Below are 27096 nucleotides of genomic sequence, written 5' to 3'. Positions count from 1 at the left end.
GCCTCGCAGCTAAGCATCCTGTTTCTGACGCAATTTTTACAGAACTTGTTGAATACTTGAATTAGATAATTTTGGTTGAAAACCCTGCCGTCTGATCATAAAGCATGGGCTTGGAACCATAATGTGTACAGAACCTTAGTGATGACCAGTGTTGGGACTAACGCGTTACAAAGTAACGCGTTACTGTAACACCGTTAGTTTCGGCGGTAACTAGTAATCTAACGCGTTATTTTTTATATTTAGTAACTCAGTTACCGTTACTACATGATGCGTTACTGCGTTATTTTACGTTATTTTTTATGTAGTATCGGCCAGAAACAGAGGATTTGAGTGTGTTTTATTGCAGCGCTGCGGTGACGTGTTTCTGATTCTTCCTCTGCGCTCTGTGTGTGTCTGGGTGTGGGTGGGAAGGGGAGGGGAGGGGAGGGGAAGGGAGGGGGGTGCGCAATACAACGTAAACCGTTGGCCATCCAAAAAGTAACCACACAACACTATACGGTATAGTGTTCTGTGGTTACTTTTTGGTTGGCCAAGCGGACGTGACGACAGGCTGTCCTCACTCAGGTCCGCACGGACCTGGAGGGGGCGTGCCAAGTCCGGCTGGAAATCGGGAGAAATTTGGGAGAATGGTTGTTCTGGCGCTAAAATTCGGGAGGGTTGGCAAGTATGAGATATTCTCACTTCTTTTCTTTTGTCGAGCACAGAGAAAATAACATTTTAGTTAAATGTAAGTTGTGTCTTGGATCAAAGATCCCATCCACTGCCCAAAACAACAATTCAAATCTGCATGGTTAGGCTTTTTTTTTATTTTTTTTTTTTTAATAATGTCCTGCCCAGCTTCTCGGGCAAATCATATAGCAGATGTAGATGCCCATATCGGCTGTTCAGATTTACCGTAATTTCCGGACTATAAGCCGCACCTGACTATAAGCCGCACCAGCTAAATTTAGGAGAAAATACAGATTGCTCCATATATAAGCCGCACCCGACTATAAGCCGCAGGGTTTTGATGTGTAATTACCGTAGTATATAGGGGTTCTTGCTACCACGGAGGGGATTGTCGGGACAGAGATGACTGTTTGGGAACGCAAAGCGTCCCATTTATTAACAATAAATCTTTCAATCATTCAATCAAACTTTCACATCTTTGACATGGCGAACAGCATTCGTGCAGAGTACAAATAATACAACGGTGCAAAGTAATACAAAGTGCTCGCCTGTACGTTATCAAAATAACCAGCCTACCGGTATATGAAAAGTCAGTCTTTAATCTTTGTGTCATCGTCTTCCTCCTGCGTACTAAAACCACCGAAATCCTCTTCGTCGGTGTCGGAGAAGAACAGGCCGTAAATAAGCCGCACCTTTGTATAAGCCGCAGGGACCAGAACGAGGGGAAAAAGTAGCGGCTTATAGTCCGGAAATTACGGTACTTTACAAAAGAGAAGTGTAGTATACTTCTCTTGTTGCCTTACTGGTATTTTGACTTTATTAAATGTATTTATATTATCATTTGGTGCAGCCGGGCCGGAGCAGGAGGGGATAGAAAGAGAGAAAAAGGAAGACAGAGGGGGGAATTGTGGGGACAAGAGGGGGATTAGACAGAGAGACAAAAACAACAACAGCAAACACAACAACAACAACAACAGAGCAACATCAGCAAATACGACATGTACAAATATGATGGTAAAAGTAATAGCAAATAAGCAGTTAGCGAAAATAAAAAAATAAAAATACAGAAATGACAATGAGCATTATTACACTAAAAATGGAGCAATATGAATACCAATAGAAATAGTGCTATTGATGATAAACAATACCAATACTTTACCTTTATTATCAACAATACAATTGTTCAAATGCAACAATACATATACGTAGTGATAACTTGAGATACGAAAGAATGCAGAAAAATGGAGGGGAAGAAAGAGAAGCAACCTACAGTAACCTTGTAGATTGTTATAGTAACAATAGGTTAAGCTTTGTCAGTGTGCCATGTGTTATACCCAGTTTACCCTAGGGCAACAACGTTAATATATGTTTGATGAAACGTGATTATGTGCATGAGTGTATGTGTGCATATGTACTTGTATATGTACAGTATGTGTATATGTGTGCTTGTACAGTGAATTTATATGTACAGTATGTGTATATGTGTGTACAGCGAATGTATATGTACAGTATGTGTATACAGTATGTGTGTTTGAACAGTGAATGTATATGTACAGTATGTGTATACGTGTGTTTGTACAGTGAATGTATATGTACAGTATATGTATGTGTGTGTTTGTACAGTGAATGTATATGTGTAGTATGTGTATGTGTGTGTTTGTACAGTGAGTGTATATGTACAGTATGTGTATATGTATGTTTTTACAGTGAATGTATATGTACAGTATGTGTATACAGTACGTTTGTATAATGAACGTGCGTGTGGATGTACGAACTTTGAGTGTGTAAATATGTACTGTATTTATTTGTATATGTATGTGGGAGCGTAGGTACCTATGTATGTATGTATGTATGTGTGTGAGTATATGTGAATTTGCATGTACAATACATTTGACTCCCAGTGTGTGCGGGAGCCAGAGTACGGCCCCAGCCTCCCCGAGAGCCCATCCCACAAACAGTAGGTGTGGTGCCCAGGGAACCAGGGGCCACCGCCCCCACGCAGCCAAGCCGGACAGCGACAGGAACCCCAGAGCCTGGCCCACCGCGCCGCCCACAAGGGCCAGCAGCAGGCCGCAGACAGACGCACCCGGCAGAGGACAAGGCACGAGAAAAGCAGGGGGCAGCCAGACCCCAAGCCAGCGAGAAACCACACCCCACACGGACAGAAAGGCGGGACGCCCCGCCCGAGGGGCCCGGAGACCCCCCGCAACCGGACGGGACCCCCCGCAACCGGACGGATGGTTAGGCTTTGTGTATGTCACGTGTGCCTTCCTTAGGTGAAGCCAGGTTTACAGCTATGTTGTTGATTGATTGATTGATTGAAACTTTTATTAGTAGATTGCACAGTACAGTACATATTCCGTGCAATTGACCACTAAATGGTAACACCCCAATAAGTTTTTCAACTTGTCCACTTAAATTGATTCATGATACAAATATATACTAACATCATAATACAGTCATCACACAAGATAATCATCAGAGTATATACATTGAATTATTTACATTATTTACAATCCGGGGTGTGTGATATGGAGGGGGGGTTAGGTTTGGTTGGTATCAACACTTCAGTCATCAACAATCAGCATCAACAATTGCATCATCAGAGAAATGGACATTGAAACAGTGTAGGACTGACTTGGTAGGATATGTACAGCAAGTAGTGGACACACAGAGAGAGATCAGAAAGTATAAGAAAACGTGTCTACATTTGATTATTTACAATCCGAAGAGGCATTATGTGGAAGGGAGGGTGTTAGTTTAGGGTTGTAGTTGCCTGGAGGTATTCTTTTAGTGCGGTTTTGAAGGAGGATAGAGATGCCCTTTATTTTACACCTATTGGGAGTGCATTCCATATTGATGTGGCATAGAAAGAGAATGAGTTAAGACCTTTGTTAGTTCGGAATCTGGGTTTAACGTGGTTAGTGTTAGTGTTAGTGTTATTATGCTGTTTGTTACTTATGTATGTTATGTTGCAGCTATTTAAAATAGTTTTGTCAATTTGTTCTGGCCTGAAATAAATTGGCCCTTTGAAACATATCTTTGTCTTTGTGTGTTGTATGTAGACCACATTGTTTGTGTGTTGTATGTAGACCACATTGCTTAGCAGAGTTCAGTGATGCAAATGCATGTCAAGTTGATCAACACATTGTATTATTCTCCAGTGCAATAACAGTACTGAAATGAAGGCTAAAAGGGCATTAATGGGAGCTTTAAAAAAAAAGTAGAAGTCACTATTTACTTTTCACAGTAACACAATACTTTTTGGTGTAAGTAACTGAGTTAGTAACTGAGTTACTTTTGAAATAAAGTAACTAGTAACTGTAACTAGTTACTGGTTTTAGGTAACCAACCCAACACTGGTGATGACATGCAGAAGGTGACCCAGGCTATGGATGGCCTCTTAAATTTCCATCTCACTTCTGACACCATTTGTCTTTTCTGGTAGTCATTCTTCTAAAACGTTTTTGTTCTTTTTCCTGTAATGGTTTTCTTCAGGCTTTAGATTGGTCAAAATGGCTTTACTGTTAGCGCTATGGATTGCTTGAGCATGTTCTTGCAAAAATGCTTGCTTATGGACAGTCTTTATTTAACAGCCTTTGATTTAGATAGATATATTTAGAGCCAGGCATAGACATCAATTTAGAATACCTTGGTGAACTAGTTCCCTAGCCTTTAGGGCTCTTCCTTCTTCCTGGGTGAGTAAATCTTTTCCAACCGAACCCCACAACTGCATCGCAGGCAACACTTTACAATTATTTACTGTGTGATTTATTTCTAAATGAGGTATTTTAACTTTTTGTCTACATCGATTTCCTAGGGAGTTGTGAAAGGCAGGGGTGATTAGTCAGGTAGAGGATTTTTGTGTCCAGCCAACACACACAAACTCAGCTTCTCAAACTGGGCTGTGCTTACTAAAGCATCCAAAATGTTGAGCACAAACAAGCATTCAGTGGAAGCACAATGTCACTACTGGCTCAACCTTGTTTCCTCTCTCAGCACTTGGCCAATGTGCATGTTGAGTCTGGACCAAGAGCTATACACAATCTTCGTGTCACCTTGTGTATTTTTGTACAGCCTACCTAACCCAAGTGTTGAATTGGTAGCTGTCAACTGGTCGTAGTTCTCCAAGTATTCCCTTGATGGTCAGACTTTCTCATGATCGTCAAAACAAAATTCTGGCTGATTTTGAATACAATCTCACACAAGATGGCTAAGGAAGTTAAGCTTAAATCGCTAACAATTATTGGCGTATCTTTCGAGTTTTTCCCTGTCAAAACAAGAACCAACGGATTTTAAAGAAAAACACAACACATTTGTCAATCAATTGGGAACTGTACGGTGTGCATTAAATTGGATGCTTGTAAAAATAATATTGTTCTTGCCTCAGTACCAGTTGTATTGTAGTAAAAAACATCTAAAATAAAATAAGAAGTTGAAGTTATCGATAACTGATTTCACTACTGTACATATATTTTAGATCAGGGGTCTCAGACACGCTGCCCGCCAATTGTGGCCCGCAAGACATTATTTTGCGGCCCGCACCTTAATAAGAAAATGTAATGTTAGTGCGGCCCGCAAATTTTATATGAACAGCGTCATACTTGCCAACCCTCCCGATTTTTCCGGGAGACTCCCGAATTTCAGGGCAACCATTCTCTCCAATGTCTGCCGATTTTCACCCAAACAACAATATTAAGGGCGTGCCGTGATGGCACTGCCTTTAGCGCCCTCTACAACCTGTACAAACAGCGTGCCAGCCCAGTCACATGTTGAATTTGGCTTCTGTACACACACGTAAGTGACTCCAAGACATACTTGGTCAACAGCCACACAGGTCACACTGAGGGTAGCCGTATAAACAAGTTTAACAACTGTTACAAATATGTGCCACACTGTGAACCCACGCCAAACAAGAATGACAAACACATTTCGGAAGAACAGCCGCACCGTAACACAACAAAAACACAACAGAACAAATACCCAGAATCCCATGCAGCCCTAACTCTTCCGGGCTAGCATATACACACCAGCTACCACCAAACCCCGCCCCCCCCCAACCCTGCCCCCCACACATTAACCCCCCCCCCCTCCTCCGTGCGTCGGTTGAGGTGGGCGGGGTTTGGTGATAACTGGTGTGTATATTCTAGCCCGGAAGAGTTAGGGCTGCAAGGTGTTCTGGGTATTTGTTCTGTTGTGTTTATGTTGTGTTACGGTGCGGATGTTCTCCCGAAATGTGTTTGTCATTCTTGTTTGGTGTGGGTTCACAGTGTGGCGCATATTTGTAACAGTGATAAAGTTGTTTATACCGCCACCCTCAGTGTGACCTGTATGGTTGTTGACCAAGTATGTCTTGTAGTCACTTACGTGTGTCTGCAGAAGCCTCATACAACATGTGACTGGGCCGGCACGCTGTTTGTATGGTGAAAAAGCGGACGCAACGACAGGTTGTAGAGGACGTTAAAGGCAGTGCCGTCACGGCACGTCCTTAATACTGTTGTCCGGGTTAAAATCGGGACAAATTCGGGAGAATGGTTACCCCGGGAGATTGTCGGGAGGGACACTGAAATTCGGGAGTCTCCCGGAAAAATCGGGAGGGTTGGCAAGTATGTTGCTAGGGCGGGATAGCCAAAATAAATCTTGTCTTGCCGCCCAGCCTCACCCAGTTTCTGCATCCAGTGGCCCCCAGGTAAATTGAGTTTGAGACCCCTGTTTTAGATCATCTTTAGTCAACCATGCTAATTGTAAAGCTAATTTCTCAATACACCTGCCCTGAACAATTTGTGAGCTGTAAATGCTGGCGAGTCCCATCATTCTCCTCTAGGATTCCTTTGGAATTTTATTACCTTTGCCTCGCTGCTTATTGATCCGGTTATATACACGAGGCCAAGCAGGGTCTAAATAATTCAGTTTGGTTAAATAGGACCGTTTCATTATTTAGCAGTGTGGCACAGTGTAATTAATATTGTAGAGATATGTGACAGACCGGGTGACATTTCACTCAGTGACAGAACGTTGCTCGTTTTACACTTCTTCTCTCTTCTCTTCCATGTTCTTCTTTTTCTATCTACAAGTCTTATAGTTTGCTTTTTGATGGCAGTGGCTGGATGCAAATTGCGTGACCTAAACAGCATGCAGCCTGCTACTCCGTCACCGGTGATGTGCATGTTGGAACAATATGGAATGTCTCGTCTTTACACATATTGTTCACTCATTCATCCTGGGGTTATGATGCACTAAAATCCATTCTCACCATATCACATTTTTTTAAACTTTTACACGTGTCCACTAGGGCAGCATGGTAGGAGAGGGGTTAGTGCGTCTGCCTCACAATACGAAGGTCCTGAGCAGTCCTGGGTTCAATCCCGGGCTCTGGATCTTTCTGTGTGGAGTTTGCATGTTCTCCCCGTGACTGCGTGGGTTCCCTCCGGGTACTCCGGCTTCCTCCCACCTCCAAAAACATGCACCTGGGGATAGGTTGATTGGCAACACTAAATTGGCCCTAGTGTGTGAATGTGAGTGTGAATGTTGTCTGTCTATCTGTGTTGGCCCTGTGATGAGGTGGCGACTTGTCCAGGGTGTACCCCGCCTTCCGCCCGATTGTAGCTGAGATAGGCTCCAGCGCCCCCCGCGACCCAGAAGGGATTAAGCGGTAGAAAATGGATGGATGGATGGATGGACGTGTCCACTACTTGGTTATCTATGCAAGGGTAAAAACGACGTGTGTGATGCAGTGCAATAAAACGTTCAATTTTATGTTACATTAATATCCTCTTTGACAATGCCAATCAAAACTGAGCAATATTGTCATTATTAAGGCACATTCTTGTATTGTATCTCATTAGATTGTGTCCAAGGACGCTCACATTGAGTAGAATCAGACTCGCTGCATCAATCATGCTGCTACCCACTTCTATTAATTCAGTCAGAACGCCTCTCAGCCAATTAGGAGACACTTTTCTGGCTTTCAACAATCCTATTCCACTTTGACAACAACAGGAAAGAGTAGACTTCAAAAGAGTCAGTTGTTATTTTACACACATACACACACTTGTCTACCAAAGACTGAAACTACAGAGGTATTGGAATGACACGATGAGAGCTCTCAGGGGCTGATGCTTTTAGATACTGTATGTGTTCTAAAGTTAAATCCAGTGGAATAATTAACTATGCGTCTGTTATATATGAATGTGAGACATTGTTAATTGACCAACATAGCGTTATTGTATGGGTTGTGGTCAATTAAGGGCGTCACCTACATCCTGTCATGTGTTGTTTGTGTAATTAATTGTTCTTGAATTGCAGCACACATACATTTGCAACTTTTTAAACATGCATGGCTACCATGTTGCCTGTGGTATTATTTCTCTGAAATAGACACCACACATTTGTGCTGTTATCATTCACCAAAATTTGACCCCCTTGACACGGATGGACTCGGAATTTCTCACGCAACTCAATGCACCCAATGCAACTTTAGGGTGTCAATACACCACACAATTTAGTACACACTTTTAGGGGACAAACAAGCGCATGTCTTTGACACCCCTGCTATAGATAATAAAAAAAGCAGCGATCGGTTTCACTGGACATGTCCTCTTTTGCTAGCATGCTAACGGGCTAGGATAGACTGACTATACGTCCTCTTTTCACCGGACATGTCCTCTTTTGCAGAGCTGTCAGGGCGGAGTTTCTTAAATGCCTCAAATGTCTGGCATTTTGAGTATTGTTTACACAACGTGCAGTAAGCTACTTAATATGTCTGTGTGGAAACTCGTTCGGTACACCTCCGCACCGAACCGAAACCCCTGTACCGAAACGGTTCGATACAAATACACGTACCGTTACACCCCTATTATTTTGATAATTGTTTCTCAGCTGTTTGTAAATGTTGCAGTTTATAAATAAAGGTTAAAAAAAACAACCAAAAAACGTATCCTCAGTGCATGCGCATAGAGCATAGATCCAACGAATCGATGACTAAATTAATCACCAAATATTTTTATAATCAATTTTAATCGATTAGTTGTTGCAGCCCTAATATACATGTATATCCATCCATCCATCCATTTTCTACCACTTGTCCCTTTCGGGGTCGCGGGGGGTGCTGGAGCCTATCTCAGCTGCATTCGGGCGAAAGGCGGGGTACACCCTGGACAAGTCGCCACCTCATCACAGGGCCAACACAGATAGACAGACAACATTCACACTCACATTCACACACGCCAATTTTAGTGTTGCCAATCAACCTATCCCCAGGTGCATGTCTTTTATTTATATATATATATATATATATATATATATATATATATATATATATATATATATATATATATATATATATATATATATATATATATATATATATATATATATATATATGAATGTATTTATGTTTATATACTGTATGTGTGTATGTACATTTCTGTTTTGAAGCGAAGATGGCCGCCTCTCATTGAGATCACAGACTGTGTAACAGATGTGAAGCCTTAACCCAGAAGTGATTCATTGATTGATTGATTGAGACTTTTATTAGTAGGTTGCACAGTGAAGTACATATTCCGTACAATTGACCACTAAATGGTAACACCCGAATAAGTTTTTCAACTTGTTTAAGTCGGGGTCCACTTAAATTGATTCATGATACAGATATATACTATCATATATACTATCATCATAATACAGTCATCACACAAGATAATCACATTGAATTATTTACATTATTTACAATCAGGGGTGTGGAGGGAGGGGTGGGGTGGGGGGGGGGTATATGGACATCAAGTAGTGGACATAGAGAGAGAGAGAGAGAGAGAGAGAGAGAGAGAGAAGAGGAGAGAGAGAGAGAGAGAGAGAGAGAGATCAGAAGGCATAAGAAAAAGAAAAAGTATCAGCATTTGATTGTTTACATTTGATTATTAGCAATCCGGGGAGGGTGTTAGTTTAGGGTTGTAGCTGCCTGGAGGTGAACTTTTATTGCGGTTTTGAAGGAGGATAGAGATGCCCTTTCTTTTATACCTGTTGGGAGCGCATTCCACATTGATGTGGCATAGAAAGAGAATGAGTTAAGACCTTTGTTAGTTCGGAATCTGGGTTTAACGTGGTTAGTGGAGCACCCCCTGGTGTTGTGGTTATGGCGGTCATTTACGTTAAGGAAGTAGTTTGACATGTACTTCGGTATCAGGGAGGTGTAGCGGATTTTATAGACTAGGCTCAGTGCAAGTTGTTTAACTCTGTCCTCCACCTTGAGCCAGCCCACTTTAGAGAAGTGGGTAGGAGTGATGTGGGATCTGGGGTGGAGGTCTAGAAGTAACCTGACTAGCTTGTTCTGAGATGTTTGGAGTTTAGATTTGAGGGTTTTGGAGGTGCTAGGGTACCAGGAGGTGCATGCGTAATCGAAAAAGGGTTGAATGAGAGTTCCCGCCAGAATCCTCAAGGTGCTTTTGTTGACCAGAGAGGAAATTCTGTAGAGAAATCTCGCTCGTTGGTTAACCTTTTTGATTACCTTGGTTGCCATTTTATCACAGGAAAGGTTAGCCTCTAGAATGGAACCTAGGTAGGTGACCTCATCTTTCCTGGTGATGACACTGTCACCTACTTTTATGGTGAAGTGATTGACTCTCTTAAGTTTGATGTGGGACCCAAACAGGATGGATTCTGTTTTACCCAAGTGGATGGATAGCTTGTTGTCAGCGAGCCAGGTGCAAGTTCTACAGAGCTCAGCACTGAGGATTTTCTCCACCTGTGACTTGTCCTTGCCGGATACCAGCAGGGCAGAGTCATCCGCAAACAAAAACAATTCACAGTCGCATGCCGATGACATGTCGTTTATGTATATTAAGAACAGTAAAGGGCCCAATATACTGCCTTGGGGGACTCCACAGCTCACCGAGAGGGGGGGGACACACGGTGCCATTCACCTCTACCACCTGCTCCCTCCCCTCCAAGTAAGACTGCATCCAGCTCCAAGAGGTTTTGTTAAATCCGATTGCTCTGAGCTTATCCAACAGTATAGCGTGGTTAACGGTGTCAAAGGCCTTCTGAAGGTCCAGCATGACCGTGCCGCAGTATTTGCCCGCGTCCACCTCATGTTTGATGTGGTCGGTCAGATAGAGAAGGCATGTGTCAGTGGAGTGGTTAGTTCTGAAGCCGGATCGGAATTTGTACATGAGTTTATTAGTGGCAAGGTAACTATCGACCTGTTCATAAACTATTTTCTCCATTACTTTCGAAATGGAGCTGAGAATAGAAACAGGTCGGTAGTTGCCAGGTTCCAATTTGCTTCCTCATCATTCATATTTTCAAGTGAACGCCACATGAGGGGGAACTGCACTTTTTTTTTAATGTTGCCTATCGTTTACAATCATAATGAAAAACATGATGACGGATGTATTTTTGAATGCATTCGAAATAGTAAACAAATAACGTTTTTGAGCTTCTGCGCTGAGCTGCTTTTTTTTTTTTACACGGTGGCACTTAATTGTAATTTGTACTGTTACTGTGGTGTTATAACACCTCTACGTGATGCACAGCTTTCTTGCTTTATTTTTTTGTATTTAATTGTTGCTACCTGAACAAACAAAAGTAAAAACCTGGCTTTTGCAAAAGTGTTTTCTTTACATCTTCTTTTCTTCAAGTTTATGGATTGCAATACCTTGAAGTAGATATTTCTACTATTTGCTCATAATTAATGCAGGCATTGCCTGTTTTGTATGTGTCTATTTAAGAAAATAACCACATAGCATTGTTCTGACATGATACATGATACATTTAATTTTCTTTTCACCATGCAAAACTTTCCATCTGCATCGAATTGCATCGAATCGTATTCGCACTGTTCGTTGCTGCTTGCTCTTAAATTGGAGCCAGTGTTCTGACAAGACACGCACCCTCCTTTAATGCATGCAACTTCTGCATGCCTTAAACAAGGAACCCAGGCATTTAATTTTGTCTCCCTGAGCATGCATTCTTTTTTTGAAATATTCTTTCACGTGAGAACCATCTTTAGCCATGTAAACACTGGGACACAGCTGCTGTAAAGAACGGCTGTTCTCGGCATCACAACAGCCGATTGTTTACTATTAAAAAATCAAACATCGGCCCCCGATTTGATCCCATGATCGGGCTCCGTACATCTCTAGTATGGTGTTTTATGGGCAACTCATTCATTTATTTTCTACCATTTGTCTTGTTCAGGTTCACGTTTTAGCTGAACCCTGACCTAGCTGACTTTAAGTTCAAGTTCATGTTGTACAGTACACCCTTTACTAGTCACCAGACAATGACAGAGCACAATTGAAAATACAGTATCACTGTCTAGATTGCTGTATACTTTATGCATTTACCTAGTCGGGAATTTAAATGTTTTCTTTCTATGTTTCCTTTATCTTCTCTCTTGTTTCTAAAAAAAAATCTCACAATACACCACCAGCCACCATCTCTGAGATTTTTTTTTTTTCAGTTTGCCTGCTCTCAGCTGCCGGTGAATATTTAATATGTGCTGTTAAATAACACATCGTTGATGAATCACTGCCTTTGTAATACATTTAGCCACAGAGTGCATTTCACAGTTTGTATAGCTAATGTGGTCAAGCCTGTGTTTTCTTCCCAGAGAAATAGTAATGACGTCAGAACAAAAACATTTTTGGAAATCATTAGGACAGAGGACAATGCTTCGGTCCTAATGGCATCTTTGGAAATATATACCAAAGATAACATGTAGGTAAAGAAAGGTGTGTTTATATATGTGATATGTGCCACTGTGGGTGATTCAACCCATATTATTATTGCATTAGTCATCGCTCAGTGTATAAATAGCAAACAGCACATTGATTTGAAACTTACATACAGTATAGTCTTATAGAAATGCATTCCACAGTTACTTCTTTTGTTCACACTTCATCCATCCAGAAAGCTCTGGATGGATGAAGTTTGGTAGGGCGTGTAATATACAGTTTTCATTGTTTTTTCTGGTACATAACTCAGCGCACAACTTTATGTTATTTTATAACAATCTTAAGTCATACTTGCCAACCTTGAGACCTCCGAATTCGGGAGATTTGGGGGGCGGGGGGTTAAGGGGGGAGGAGTATATTTATAGCTAGAATTCACTGAAATTCAAGTATTTCTTATATATATATATATATAATAAATACTTGACTTTCAGTGAATTCTAGCTATTTATATATATTTATTTTATTATATATATATATAATAAAATAAATATATATATATTGTATATATATATGTATATATATATATATATATATATATATATATATATATATATATATATATATATATATATATATACATATATATATATATATATATATATATATATATATATATATATATATATATATATATATATATATATATATATATATATATATATATATATATATATATATCAAAATAAAAGAAATACTTGAATTTCAGTGTTCATTTATTTACACATATACACACACATAAAAGTCTGATCTACAAAATGTGCAGGCAGCATATCCCTTCCCCTTTGAGCTGTCCTGGATGAACTGAAATTATTTTTTCCAATCATTTTGGAACTTGCAAGCGTACTTCTTCTTCTTACTCGTCGTCGCCATGTCTCTTCTTCGTTCTTCTGCTTCGTCTCTGTTATGTTTTTGGACATTACTACTCACCGTAGTTTTGAAGCAATGCATGATGGGAATCCGGATGTTGTGTGTCAGTGTATTAATGTGCCGGCTGGAATAAACACACGCTGAGAAATAGCTCCATGCCTGCCTACTTTATGGGTTGTAGATAAACCTATGGATAACGGAGACATATATAATAGTCTCCTTTTCAGGTGAGAGAGGACGCTAAAGGCAGTGCCTTTAAGGCACGCCCCCAATATTGTTGTCCGGGTGGATATCGGGAGAAATTCGGGAGAATGGTTGCCCCGGGAGATTTTCGGGAGGGGCACTGAAATTCGGGAGTCTCCCGGGAAAATCGGGAGGGTTGGCAAGTATGCTTAAAGGCCTACTGAAACCCACTACTACCGACCACGCAGTCTGATAGTTTATATATTAATGATGAAATCTTAACATTGCAACACATGCCAATATGGCCGGGTTAACTTATAAAGTGCAATTTTAAATTTCCCGGGAAACTTCCGGTTGAAAACGTCTATGTATGATGACGTTTGCGCGTGACGTCGATGGTTGAAGCGGAAGTATCCGGACACATTGTATCCCAATAGAAACAGCTCTGTTTTCATTGCAAAATTCCACAGTATTCTGGACATCTGTGTTGGTGAATCTTTTGCAATTTGTTTAATGCACAATGGAGATTGCAAAGAAGAAAGTTGTAGGTGGGATCGGTGTATTAGCGGCTGGCTGTACTTGTGTACTTACTTGGATAGCAGACGCCTAGCCGATGCTAACCACCAACCGCACGGATGATCGGGTGAAGTCCTTCGTCGCGGCGTCGATCGCTGGAACGCAGGTGAGCACGGGTGTTGATGAGCAGAGGAGGGCTGGCTGGCGTAGGTGGAGCGCTAATGTTTTTATCATAGCTCTGTGAGGTCTGGTTGCTAAGTTGCTAAATTAGCTTCAGCGTCGTTAGCAACAGCATTGTTAAGCTTTGCCAGGCTGAGAATTATTAACCGTGTAATTACATGTCCATGTTTTAATAGTATTGTTGATCTTCTGTCTATCCTTCCAGTCAGGGATTTATTTATTTTGTTTCTATCTGCATTTGAGCCAGATGCTATCACGTTAGCTCAGTAGCTAAAGAGCTTCGCTGATGTATTGTCGTGGAGATAAAAGTCACTGTGAATGTCCATTTCACGTTCTCGACTCTCATTTTCAAGAGGATATAGTATCCGAGGTGGTTTAAAATACAAATCCGTAAACCACAATACAAAAAGGAGAGTGTGTGGAATCCAATGAGACCTTGTACCTAAGTTACGGTCAGAGCGAAAAAAGATACACCCTGCACTGCCTCTCTAGTTCTTCACTCTAACGTTCCTCTTCCACAAATCTTTCATCCTCGCTCAAATTAATGGGGTAATCGTCGCTTTCTTGGTCCGAATCTCTCTCGCTCCATTGTAAACAACGGGGAATTGTGAGGAATCCTACCTCCTGTGACGTCACGCTACTTCCGGTATAGGCAAGGCTTTTTTTTATCAGCGACCAAAAGTTGCAAACTTTATCGTCGTTGATCTCTACTAAATCCTTTCAGCAAAAATATGGCAATATCGCGAAATGATCAAGTATGACACATAGAATGGATCTGCTATCCCCGTTTAAATAAAAAAAAATCATTTCAGTAGGCCTTTAAGTATGACAGTGTTTTTAGCTGAGACAGAGTGTGGGTAAATATTATATTTTCTCAGCTTGGATGAATGTATATTTTCCATATAAGAATATTTAGGAGAGCCAACGAAGTGACAACAGCTGGGAGTTAAAATGTAAAAACAATTTGTGACTCGCTTGAGCTTAGATTTTGTGCCCTTCGATTAGGTGTGGGAAAGGTGTGGTCGGCCCTAAGCTCTGGAACACTCTGCCCGTCCATGTTCAAACTGCTTCCACAGTGGAGTGTTTTAAGTCTCGTTTTAAGACCCACTTTTATTATTTGGCTTTTAACACTACGTGAGTTGTGTGGTCTTCTGTCCTCTGTTGTCCTCTGTGTTTTGTTTATACATTTTGATTTCTATTTACTGTTTTAATTGGTTTTACCCTTTAAAATCGTTTTTAATCATATTTATTCTTATATTGTTTTTATATTGTTTTTATATTTATTTATTTTTTGGTTTTATTCATTCATTGGTGGAGCATAATATTGTTTTTAATATTGTTTTTAACATGGCTGTGTCGCACTTTGGAAACATTCTTGTTGTTTAAATGTGCTATATAAATAAAGTGGATTGGATTGGATTGGATTGGAAATATGATGGATTATTCGATTAATCACGACTGGGACTTGGACAATTCTGAATCAATGGATAATTGTCCAAATATCAATTATTTAAGTATGTTTACAATTACATCGTAAAATTAACATTTACATTTGTTTTTCAGTTTCATAAAGTACTATTTAGTTTTGTACACTTGTATTTAATTTGTTTTTCTTTTATAAACGCAAGTCATACAAACAAAAATATATATATGAAGAGTTTGGGGGGTAAAAATTCCAAACAAAATTGTAAAGCATTGTAAAATAAAATATTTGCAAAAGTAAAAAACAACAAACACATAGTTTGACATTTTTTTCAGTTTTTAACTGCGCAGAACATTCGCCTTGAGTATTGTAAATCGTTTTTTTGTTTTGTTTGGGTTGTTGTCAATTTGTTTGTGTTTCATTGCCAATGCAGTGACTGAACAACTAAAATACAGTCGTACCTCAACTTACTAGTACCCCGACTTACTGTTATTGATAAAATATTTCTTATCAAAAAGTTTGTATTGCCTTTTGAGTGTTTAAATCGTACCGTTTTAAGGTGAGCCAAGCACGGATTAAATTGATTTTAATTCATTTTAATGGGCAGGGCCGATTTGAGATAGGAATATTTTGATTTACAAGCTCGGTCGTGGAACTGATTTGAGCTGAACAAGAACATTTTTTCCCGTCTTTTAGCAAAAAATCAAAGTCTAGACTCTAGATTATACACTTGTGCTGTCACTACACATTCCCTCCAACGGCATCTTGATCTTCCAACAGCTCTTCGACTATGTTGACCACAATTCTCTACCAAAAGTGAGTAAACAAAGTGTTGGGCGCAACAAGAAGCAACGCTACGCAGCTTGGCTACATTTGCCACTTTTTGAACCAGTTGCGTTTCCTGTAGCTTAGCTATTTTTAGAACCGCGCCACGTGGTAGCGTCCTTCAAACGCTACATGCTACAAAGAGAGCAAATGAACTGCATATCCAGGGGAAAAATACAGAGAATATACAATGACTTGGATGAATGAGAACACCCATCGATACGGACAAAATTTATGATGATCGGTTGGTTTACGTATGATGAGTCACGATAAGGTTAAGGAAACATTTTAGCCAATCGTGACTCATCATACATCACACGTGATGCAGTGTTTACGGAAGTAAACATGGCTGTCCGTTTCGGCGCATTTGTTGCAATTTCAAGTTCAATGTGCAATCAAAGTCAACATTTTCTCAACTGAATTATTGCGCAAGGAAAATCAAGAAGGAAGAGGGCAAGCATTTTGGCCTTTTGCAGTTTATGGGGCATTTGCTGCCATGTTTGCTCCGAAAAGTGTGTTGGCGAGCAGTCAGAGACACAAGTGGTGGAACATAGACGTGAGTTCCTAAAACATATTATTAATGCTTGTTTTCTGCTCATTTGTCAACCCATGCTGCTTGGTTAACACTGGTTACATAAGATTCTAGTCCTGGCATAATTTTATCACATTTGCTGAAAAGTCTCTATTATTTAATCTTACTATTATTATTATTGTTTTACTGACTTTATTTAATTTCTTTCCAGTGTTTTTTCCCCCCGTTGTGTACATGGCCCCGCAACTTTGCAAGTTAAAATAAATGTTAATATGTTAAAGCGCCAGACAAAGGGCATGTTTAGTTTGTGTTTATTATCATATCAATCAAAATTAGCATTTTTTGTTGTGCTTATTGGTTTGGTGGAAAGCAATACGTTAAGTTGAGATATATATTTATATTTGTAATTTTGATGTCGCAAGCTACTGTACTTTTGTAGTGTAGCTTATGAAGTGTATTTCTGGTCTTATCATCCTCGTCTGGACAGAAGGATGTCACGGCAGTGTGGCTGGATCAAATGAGACGTCGAAGGCGCTTTACTGAACCAAAAGTTGCTTTATTCATTACACAGGTCTGCAATACCCGGAGGAAAAGGACTCCTAAACTGGAGAAGCCAAACCACCAGTCTTTTATTCCTTCTTTCTAAGTCTGGGTGTGTGCTAAAGTCAGAACAGCACATCCTGACCATAAAAGGAGAAGTTTGTGTGCAAGTGTCTGGAAAACAGCTGCTTTAAGTGATAACTTAAATGTTGGCGTTGAGCTAGACAGGTAGTCTCCTCTCAAGGATAGGGCTATAACTTTTGCATTACGAAGCCTGTTTTTTTTGCTTCTTCTCGTGAGAGAGCTAATTCCAGTACACATACGAATATCCAACTAAAGGCCTACTGAAATGAAATTGTCTTATTTAAACGGGGATAGCAGATCCATTCTATGTGTCATACTTGATCATTTCGCGATATTGCCATATTTTTGCTGAAAGGATTTAGTATAGAACATTGACGATAAAGTTTGCAACTTTTGGTCGCTGATAAAAAAAAGCCTTGCCTGTACCGGACGTAGCGTGACATCACAGGTTAAAGGGCTCCTCACATTTCCCCATTGTTTACACCAGCAGCGAGAGCGATTCGGACCGAGAAAGCGACAATTACCCCATTAACTTGAGCGAGGATGAAAGATTTGTGGATGAGGAACGTGAGAGTGAAGGATTAGAGTGCAGTGCAGTATGTATCTTTTTTCGCTCTGACCGTAACTTAGGTACAAGGGCTCATTGGATTCCACACTTTCTCCTTTTTCTATTGTGGATCACGGATTTGTATTTTAAACCACCTCGGATACTATATCCTCTTGAAAATGAGAGTCGAGAACGCGAAATGGACATTCACAGTGACTTTTATCTCCACGACAATACATCGGCGAAGCACTTTAGCTACGGAGCTAACGTGATAGCATCGTGCTTAAATGCAGATAGAAACAAATGAAATAAGCCCCTGACTGGAAGGATAGACAGAAGATCAACAATACTACCAAACACTGGACCTGTAACCACACGGTTAATGCTGTCTAACCTGGCGAAGCCTAGCAATGCTGTTGCTAACGACGCCATTGAAGCTAACTTAGCTACGGGACCTCGACAGAGCTATGCTAAAAACATTAGCTATCCACCTACGCCAGCCCTCATCTGCTCATCAACACCCGTGCTCACCTGCGTTCCTGCGATCGACGGCGCGACGAAGGACTTCACCCGATCATCGATGCGGTCGTCGGCTAGCGTCGGATAGCGCGTCTGCTATCCAACTCAAAGTCCTCCTGGTTGTGTTGCTGCAGCCAGCCGCTAATACACCTATCCCACCTACAGCTTTCTTCTTTACAGTCTCCATTGTTCATCAAACACATTGCAAAAGATTCACCAACACAGATGTCCAGAATACTGTGGAATTTTGCGATGAAAACAGAGCTGTTTGTATTGGGATACAATGTGTCCGAATACTTCAGCTTCAACCATTGACGTCACGCGCAAACGACATCATACCTAGACGTTTTCAACCGGAAATTTAAAATTGCACTTTATAAGTTAACCCGGCCGTATTGGCATGTGTTGCAATGTTAAGATTTCATCATTGATATATAAACTATCAGAGTACGTGGTCGGTAGTAGTGGGTTTCAGTAGGCCTTTAAGGGGCCTTATCTTATCATGTGCTCAAACTGAAATACCACTGTTTACTTAAACTTGGTGGTTTGCTTTCTCCAAGATTAATATAAACATTCACCATATGTAGAACATAATATGAGTTAATTAATACACTTCACTTGCTACAGTTGGGTATAGCTTTGCCTGTAGCTAAGCTTTATTTAATGAGAAGTAACTAGTAGCTCAGCTTGCTACATTTTCCAACTAGTTTCCCCATCACTGTTGTTGATTAGCTATTTAGCCTTCTTTGAACAATGGCTACAGAAGCAACATCCTTATCATTTTGGAACAGAAACTAAACGATGTGGAATAATAATATTTTTTTTAGTAATTCGATGTAAAATTGCTACTTTTTATCTGAGAGAAAAACAGATAAGGCTACACATATGTGAAATGATGTACTAAAAATATTGATGTTGATGTGAGGCTCGAATTTTTAGGAAGTGCACGTTAAGCTCCGCTAGAGGGTTTGGAGGGGTTGGCGTGAGCTGTTGTCGCCTATCGCCGGCGCCGTGACACTGTAGCATATTCCAGCCTCAAAGTTGAGGTTTCAATGACCTTAAATACAGTTTGTTAATGGATAAGAGGCACTGTTTGTGTGGACCACCGTTGTTGCCACATATAAACATCTTCATCTCATTCAAATAAATGCAATTTACACGAAAATAAAGCTTTTGTACAAAATGTATCTAATTTAATGCAAAATATTTCACATTTACATTGTTTTTTGATTACAATAGTCGACCATTGTCACTAATCTTGTTCTGAACACAGAATGATTAAAAATAACTAATAAAAAAACTTGCCAGCTGTCTCGCGGTATCCGTCTCGCATCCATCCGTCGTCACATTCACAAGGTGTCAAGTCCCGCCTCTAAGTCATAGTCTGCTCCTCATTAAGACCTGATAGCAGCAGAAAAAGGCATGCATGGCATTAGGAGTGACACATTAACGATGCAGCGTTCATCAATTAGTAAGTGGCTCAAATAGTTATGTGTGAAACTAAAATTAATATCGTATGTGTCGACAGACTCTTAACCACTGTGTTTAACCCTTTACTTCTATACATCCTCCTATTTCTCTCGTCTCCAACTTTTCTCACTGTGTCATTTGGAACGTGTGGCTTTTGCCACTTTCACTTTCAACTTTTTTACACTTTTTCCTTTATTTGTCACATTCATCGCCTCTGCCAATGAGGTTTTCCTTGACACAGATGTCTTTTTATAATGTTTCCTCTAAGTATAAGCTCCAATTTAAAACACAGTGTTCCCTTCTAAAAACATGTACCAAACTTCCAAACACTATTGCTGTGGACTGAGAGGGAGATGACGGCACAGACACCAGGGGAAAGTGATGTTCTATGATTTATTATATATATAGTCAATATACATATAATAATAATAAACAATACTAACTAAAACTATAGAATGGCGTGTGTGACAAAATCCAAGAGTGTGTGTCAGTGTGGCTATGTGTATGGTTAGCTGAAGTGTGTGTTACCAAGTGTTGAGTCGAGCGAGAGGAGGGACAAAGCAGGAGGGGCAGTCCGTGGGGCAGGCAGATGATCAAGGGCTAGAGAGAGAGGCGTCAGAATCCGTGTCCATGCGAGGGGGTCGAGATCCGGAAAGGCAGTCGAGATCCAGGGGGAGAAAGTCCAAGGGAGCGAAACACACAGTTCGAAACCAATGCGACGGAAGGAAAACACTGCGGGCACAAGGGAGAAGACAGGGAACAAATCAAGCATGGGGAAGACACACGGAGAGAGCAAAATAGAGCATAACACTTGTGTCGGCTTACGGTACAACATAGAGAACTAAGTTCCTGCCCGGATCCTTGGGTCCACTGGTCCTTATACAGCTCGCCCTCATCAGTCCAAGTGTGCAGATTGCCGATCGCCCACAGCCTTGCCAGCATGTGTGACGAGGCCAGCGCGAGCAGGGGCGTGTCTCGGCGCGCTGCCAGTGGGGGTGCTAGTAGACCCAGCTGCCGGGGAAAAGCGAGTTTGAGCCCGCACCGTGACAGTACCCCCCTCCTATGGACAGCTTCCAGATATTCTATGACCCAAAAGAGAAGCACACAAGTCAAGGGAGGGTGGAGGGGTGAACTTGTGGTGGGTCGCCAGCACACGTGTCCCTGAATCCACCGGGGACTAATCTGGTGGCGGCGGCGAGTAGAATGCCGCTGCGGCCGGCGACCAAGGAACGGCCACCTCCTTAGCCGTCGGGCATGCGGATGCGAGTGGCACAACAAGCGTCCATGCACTGGCCGCAAAGGGCCTCGCGTGCGGGCGCCTGATGGCCGCCTGTGCGGCCGGCCAGCCGGAGACGAGGAGGACGATGTCGTCGGAGCCGGAGACGAGGAGGACACAGGCTGAGGAGCTGGCCGTGGTGCTGAAGCCTGCGCTAGCCGTGGTGCTGACGCTGGCGCTGGCCTTGGTGATGACGGAGTACCCGGAGGGAACCCACGCAGTCACAGGGAGAACATGCAAACTCCGCACAGAAAGATCCAGAGCCCAGGACCGAACCCAGGACCTTCGTATTGTGAGGCACACGCACTAACCCCTGTGCCACCTCTCCCTGTAGGCTACAACATTATAAAATGATATTACTTTAATTTGTTTTCACGTTAAAAGAAGAACAACTAATTCTTAGGGAGTGTCGGCATTTATTTTGACCTGGCGCACCGCCATGATCATTTACATTAATGGAAAACCCTGGTGGTTGCTTAAAGGCCGTCCGCGTTTGAACGAGCTGCAGGCATTTATCTCAACATCTTCCTGGTCCGACTTTTAAGCTACGCCCCACTGATACACAGGCACACAACAAAAGAATAATGGATGAAAACATTCCTTGAGTAATTCTTGATTACAGAAAACAATCTAGGATTTGTCTCGGCCTCGAGGAATCTTCTTGTTTATGGTAAATCTAAAAGCATGACATTACTGTTGGCTATCGGCCCAAGACAAGTTAGACGTGCAAGCTAAAACTGTTAACAACATAGGTCGTAGCTAATAGGTGTAGACTAAGGTGTGTTGCCTTGCCTTTGCCATTGAGCTGAATTTGCCAACTAGTCTTTTGTTACGCACTAAAAAAGGTGTATACGGTAAATATTGTACTTATTAAACACTAGCTGATTTGATTGTAAAACTCGCTAATGCTAATCAGTAGCATGACTATGGCAAAACCAATGTAAATTAGTATTGAGCTTCTGCATTTTGAAAAGGGGAGCCTTGTGCTTTGTTGGCATGGAAAATGGCAACACTACCTGTCCTCGAGTCAGTCTAACTGAGTCCGCGCTGAGTGCTTGTTTCCTCGACAAGTTTTAGAGCCGGCCAAATCTGCAACCAGACATGACATCACGTGTAAAACACGTGTTTGATTTTATGTGAATTGATATCCGGTAATACCGACAGAATTTGGTCAGTGTTTATCAAATAACCAAATTCGGCACACATTCCCACTGACTAGTAGGGTAACTGAGAAACACAAACTTTATTGATTTTGGAAAACATCCACCCAGAAATAGCTGTGCTAGCTAAGGGCAAATATCCATAGATCATTTAAGGACTTCTGAGCTAATCTACCACAATTAAGAGATTATCATTATTGACTTTTATGGATAGCAGAGGTATGGAGGTCTGGAGGTTGACATGTACTGTGTTTGACCCGACAAGTATTCAATTCTCAGATTGTAGGTATTATAATCATACATGTTGGCTGAGAATGTTCGTATGCATTAAATGTCCATAAATGTGTTCCATATTTGACCTCATCTTCATTTCCACTCCTGAGGTTTACTTAACATCTAATGCTCCGTCCCCACATCCTCCCTCATCCACCAGCTGACCTTTTGTCCGTGTTCTTTTCCACCACATCCTTTATCTTCCTTCCTGCCTCCCACTTCACCTGGATTGACCGCTGCTGCGTTGTGGACGACTCCTCAGCATTCCCACCCTTACACAAAGGTGTCTTTTCCTTTCCTTTCCTTTTTCCTCATGCTCTCATCTCATTATCCACTTCCGTGTGTGTCATTAAAAATGAGTTGGCGTATTATGGCGAGTAGAATTAGGTCACGTTGACAGCCAGGCAAAACAGATGATGCTGGCCTCACGACCTCCATGCTACATTCCCTTCGTCTTGTCTCGGAAATAAGGTGCCCTCTCTTCTTCGCTTCCTGTCATCCTGGGGTTTTTCTACCCGTTGGCCTCAGCCGCCATCACGGTAACAGTCATGGAAAATGAAGAATTGTCTCTCCTCATCATACCCGAGCTACAGAATCACCATATGTTACACCTTAAGGAGGTTTGGGTGGCATATGGCTCAACGCACACATACTCAAGTACAGGAAGTTGAACCTTTGCTGTAGTTTTGAATCTCTTCAGCAGCTGTTTTTCTCCTCTGTCTTGTGCTCAAATCATTGCTTCTTGTCCTAACAGATGCTCTGAGACACACAGAGGTTGGTGGGATTGTTGTGCGGGAGCAATAGCTTATTCTAGTCATGGTTCTTGTCTGCTCATGCTGTTTCTGCATCCTCTCATTTGTCGCAACTGAGGAGTGCCTAATATGTTAAGGTACATTTTTATATATATATATATATATATATATATATATATATATATATATATATATATATATATATATATATATATATATATATATTTATATATATATATATATATATATATATATATATATATATATATATATATATATATATATATATATATATATATATATATATATATATATACTGTATATATATATATATATATATATATGATTTGTGTGTGTATGTATATGTATATATGAGGTAGATCACCTCGACTTGGTCATTTAAAAAGTAGCTCGCCTGCTGAAAAAGTGTAGGCACCCCTGGCTTACATGAACTCAACGTCAAATTTGAGGAAGCACATCACGGTAAGTAACGCTAGTAGATATTTTGGCTGTCACCGTAGGCTGATGTTAGCTTCCCTGCTATGAATCACTGTCATATGTACATCGTGTGGGGACATTTATTAATGCACTGCAGCCTCATAGACAGACAGAGATACACACACACACACACACACACACACACACACACACACACACACACACACACACACACACACACACACACACACACACACACACACACACACACACACACCCACACACTCACGCATGCATACAAACACCAATCAAAAGTGCACAGTGTGTTCTCAGGTGCAGCCCACACCTATCAGTTTATGGTTTGCGTAAAGGCTAAATTGTTATTTTCCTTTGTAATCTCTGCCTACTGAGCCTATGGGGCTGTTATGTTATTGTGGCTCAATTTGCCTTAATTTTTTTTATGTTAATGTATTACTATTTAATATATATTATTGTTTTAGTTGCTTAAGATATATTACTGGCTCTGAATTTGCTCATTGCTATTTTTATGTTTTTGGGCATTATTTGTTGCCGTCATTAAACGAACAGGTTACTCATCAGTTACTCAGTACTTGAGTAGTTTTTTCACAACAAACTTTTTACTTTCACTCAAGTAAATATTTGGGTGACTACTCTTTACTTTTACTTGAGTAATACATCTCTAAAGTAACAGTACTCTTACTTGAGTACAATTTCTGGCTACTCTACCCACCTCTGGTTACAGACACCGTTTGGAAATAATTAAGTATCTGCGGCCTATAGTCCAGTGTGGCCAATATATGGAAAATATTTGTTTTTTTTCCTAAAATGTAATGGCTTATACTGTACACCGGTGCGCTCTGATTCGGGCACCATTCACGCACCAGCAGTTTGATGACAGCCGAGACCAACTGCTTGTGAATTTTTATAATAAACCACTGAGACGTGTCCTTTAATGTTCTTTATTAGGAATCCAGTACACACCTTGGCATTTGAGACATGTTTTTTATTGAGCCCATTGTATTCTATTGTGTTTCATGGTGTGGATCAATCCATCGTATTATTCAAAAATTTACATTAATTTACAGACAACCTAATACTTTCTTTGCATAGTTTAACTTCCTTCCTTCCTAAATGTATTCATAATCAAAGCCAGCATATTTAACACCTACAGACATTGTGGCGGATACTTTTTTTTTCCAATCTTCAGCCTCTTCACTTCCCTGCTCATCTTCCTCCCACTCCTTGTTCTCCTCACATCTTCGTCTCCTTCTATTTGCCAAAGATCTAAGTCATTCTCGTGTCTTTGACGCCTTTCTTTATCCTTTCATTCTGGAGGAGCAGCAGCAGCGTTGAAGTAAAAGTTTACGTTTGTCCAAAGTTTTGATGACATGGCTTGAATCAGCCACTATTCTTGTTTGTGTGCCTATAGACTGGGGGCCCCGCCATCCGTTGGGGGCCCCGTTTTGCATGAAGACGCGTCTGTACAATTGTTATTAATGAACAGCAGGGCGCTTCTTGTGAAATTTTGCTGCAAACATATTCCAAGCTCCTCCCTGATAAGAATATAATTATAATTTCCCTGGACATGCCCATTGCGCATCATTAGTGCTAGGCTTTTAAGTAGTCGTACGGGTTTCAAATCCTGTGTGAGATTTATCAGGAATATTTGCAAATGTATGTTTTAATAATGTTGTGGTTTTTTTTAATTTGCACTAAAAAAATATAAAAAACAACATAAAATAGGGATACCATTTTTTTTTGCTTCAGGCCCCAATTTGCCATCTTGAAAACATATAATAGCCTTTGTGTGTCTTATTTGTTTTAAATATTTTGTCCTATGGCATAACCTCAATGTGATCAGCAGTTCAAGCTCAGAGAAGGAGCACAATACTTCACATTGAATATGATTTTTTTTGGGAAAAACCCATAATGAAAGCCTTTGTGTATTTTTTAAACTACAATTAGACCGCAACCCTAGCAGGGATTATGCTTTGGTCAGCTCCTTGAAACATATTTTAACCATGGCCTTGGAGATTGTACTTGCCCTCGGCTTGAACTATAGTATTTGCTTATTTCTGTTTCGGCACCACTTTGACAACATTCTCCCTTATTATATTTGTCACACATTTCCTATATGTCGTATATTATCCAAGCAACACTAGAGTTTGTCGAAAGTCAACACTCACACAACACATTGAATCACTTCAAAGATAATTAACATACAATATGTATTTTTCACACATAATGTCAACATTTGACGTCTTCCACTGTATTAAGACGATGTATGACTTTTATTAAATTTATACACTATATGTCAAGATTTTCTTCCTTATATATTTCCTCCAACTTTACGATCCCCCCAAAGGAATTGAGGACAAAACTATTCTGTAATGCTCTCATATGGTACTTTGTTGTAAGTATATCAAAATGAGTGCTGTCAAATGATTTTATTCAGCTAAATCACAGGGTTGCAATAGATGAATTACAAATTAAATGTCATTAATTGTTTTATCTATACCCATCGAGTTTCATTTTACATGAGTAAAAATCTATATATAGTACAGTAAATCTCTATATATATATATATATATATATATATATATATATATATATGTATATGTATATATATATATATATATATATATATATATATATATATATATATATATATATATATATATATATATATATATATATATATATATATATATATATATATATATATATATATATATATATACATATATAGTACAGGCCAAAGGCTTGGACATGCATCCTCATTCAATGTGTTTTCTTTATTCTTATTACTATTTACTACATTGTAGATTGTCACTGAAGGCATCAAAACTATGAATGAACACATGAAGTTATGTACTTAACAAAAAAAGGTGAAATAACTGAAAACATGTTTAATATTCTAGTTTCTTCAAAATAGCCACCCTTTGCTCTGATTACTGATTTGCACACTGTTGGCATTCTCTCGATGAGCCTCAAGCAAACCCGTGAAGTGAAAACCATTTCAGGTGACTACCCTGTATGTACAGTATATATATATATATACATATATATATATATATATATATATATAT

General features: G+C 40.3%; 1 protein-coding gene and 1 long non-coding RNA gene across 5 annotated transcripts in view; one reads left to right on the top strand and one right to left on the bottom strand.

Annotated features, from left to right (window-relative positions):
- Positions 1-27096, top strand: part of LOC133632656 (MAM domain-containing glycosylphosphatidylinositol anchor protein 1) — a 596928-nt gene that overhangs the window by 146497 nt on the left and 423335 nt on the right. The gene's annotated exons all lie outside the window — the stretch shown is intronic.
- LOC133632680 (uncharacterized) overlaps positions 20969-27096 on the bottom strand; it is a 100818-nt gene continuing 94690 nt past the window's right edge. Inside the window, exon 5 of the long non-coding RNA XR_009821692.1 lies at positions 20969-21169. This is a non-coding gene — a long non-coding RNA (uncharacterized LOC133632680). The remainder of the gene's footprint in view (positions 21170-27096) is intronic.

This window comes from Entelurus aequoreus, linkage group LG02, assembly GCF_033978785.1.
Source record: "Entelurus aequoreus isolate RoL-2023_Sb linkage group LG02, RoL_Eaeq_v1.1, whole genome shotgun sequence".
Lineage (NCBI taxonomy): Eukaryota > Metazoa > Chordata > Actinopteri > Syngnathiformes > Syngnathidae > Entelurus > Entelurus aequoreus.
The sequence above is the reverse complement of the archived record's forward strand: the minus strand, read 5'-3'. Positions and strand labels throughout refer to the sequence as shown.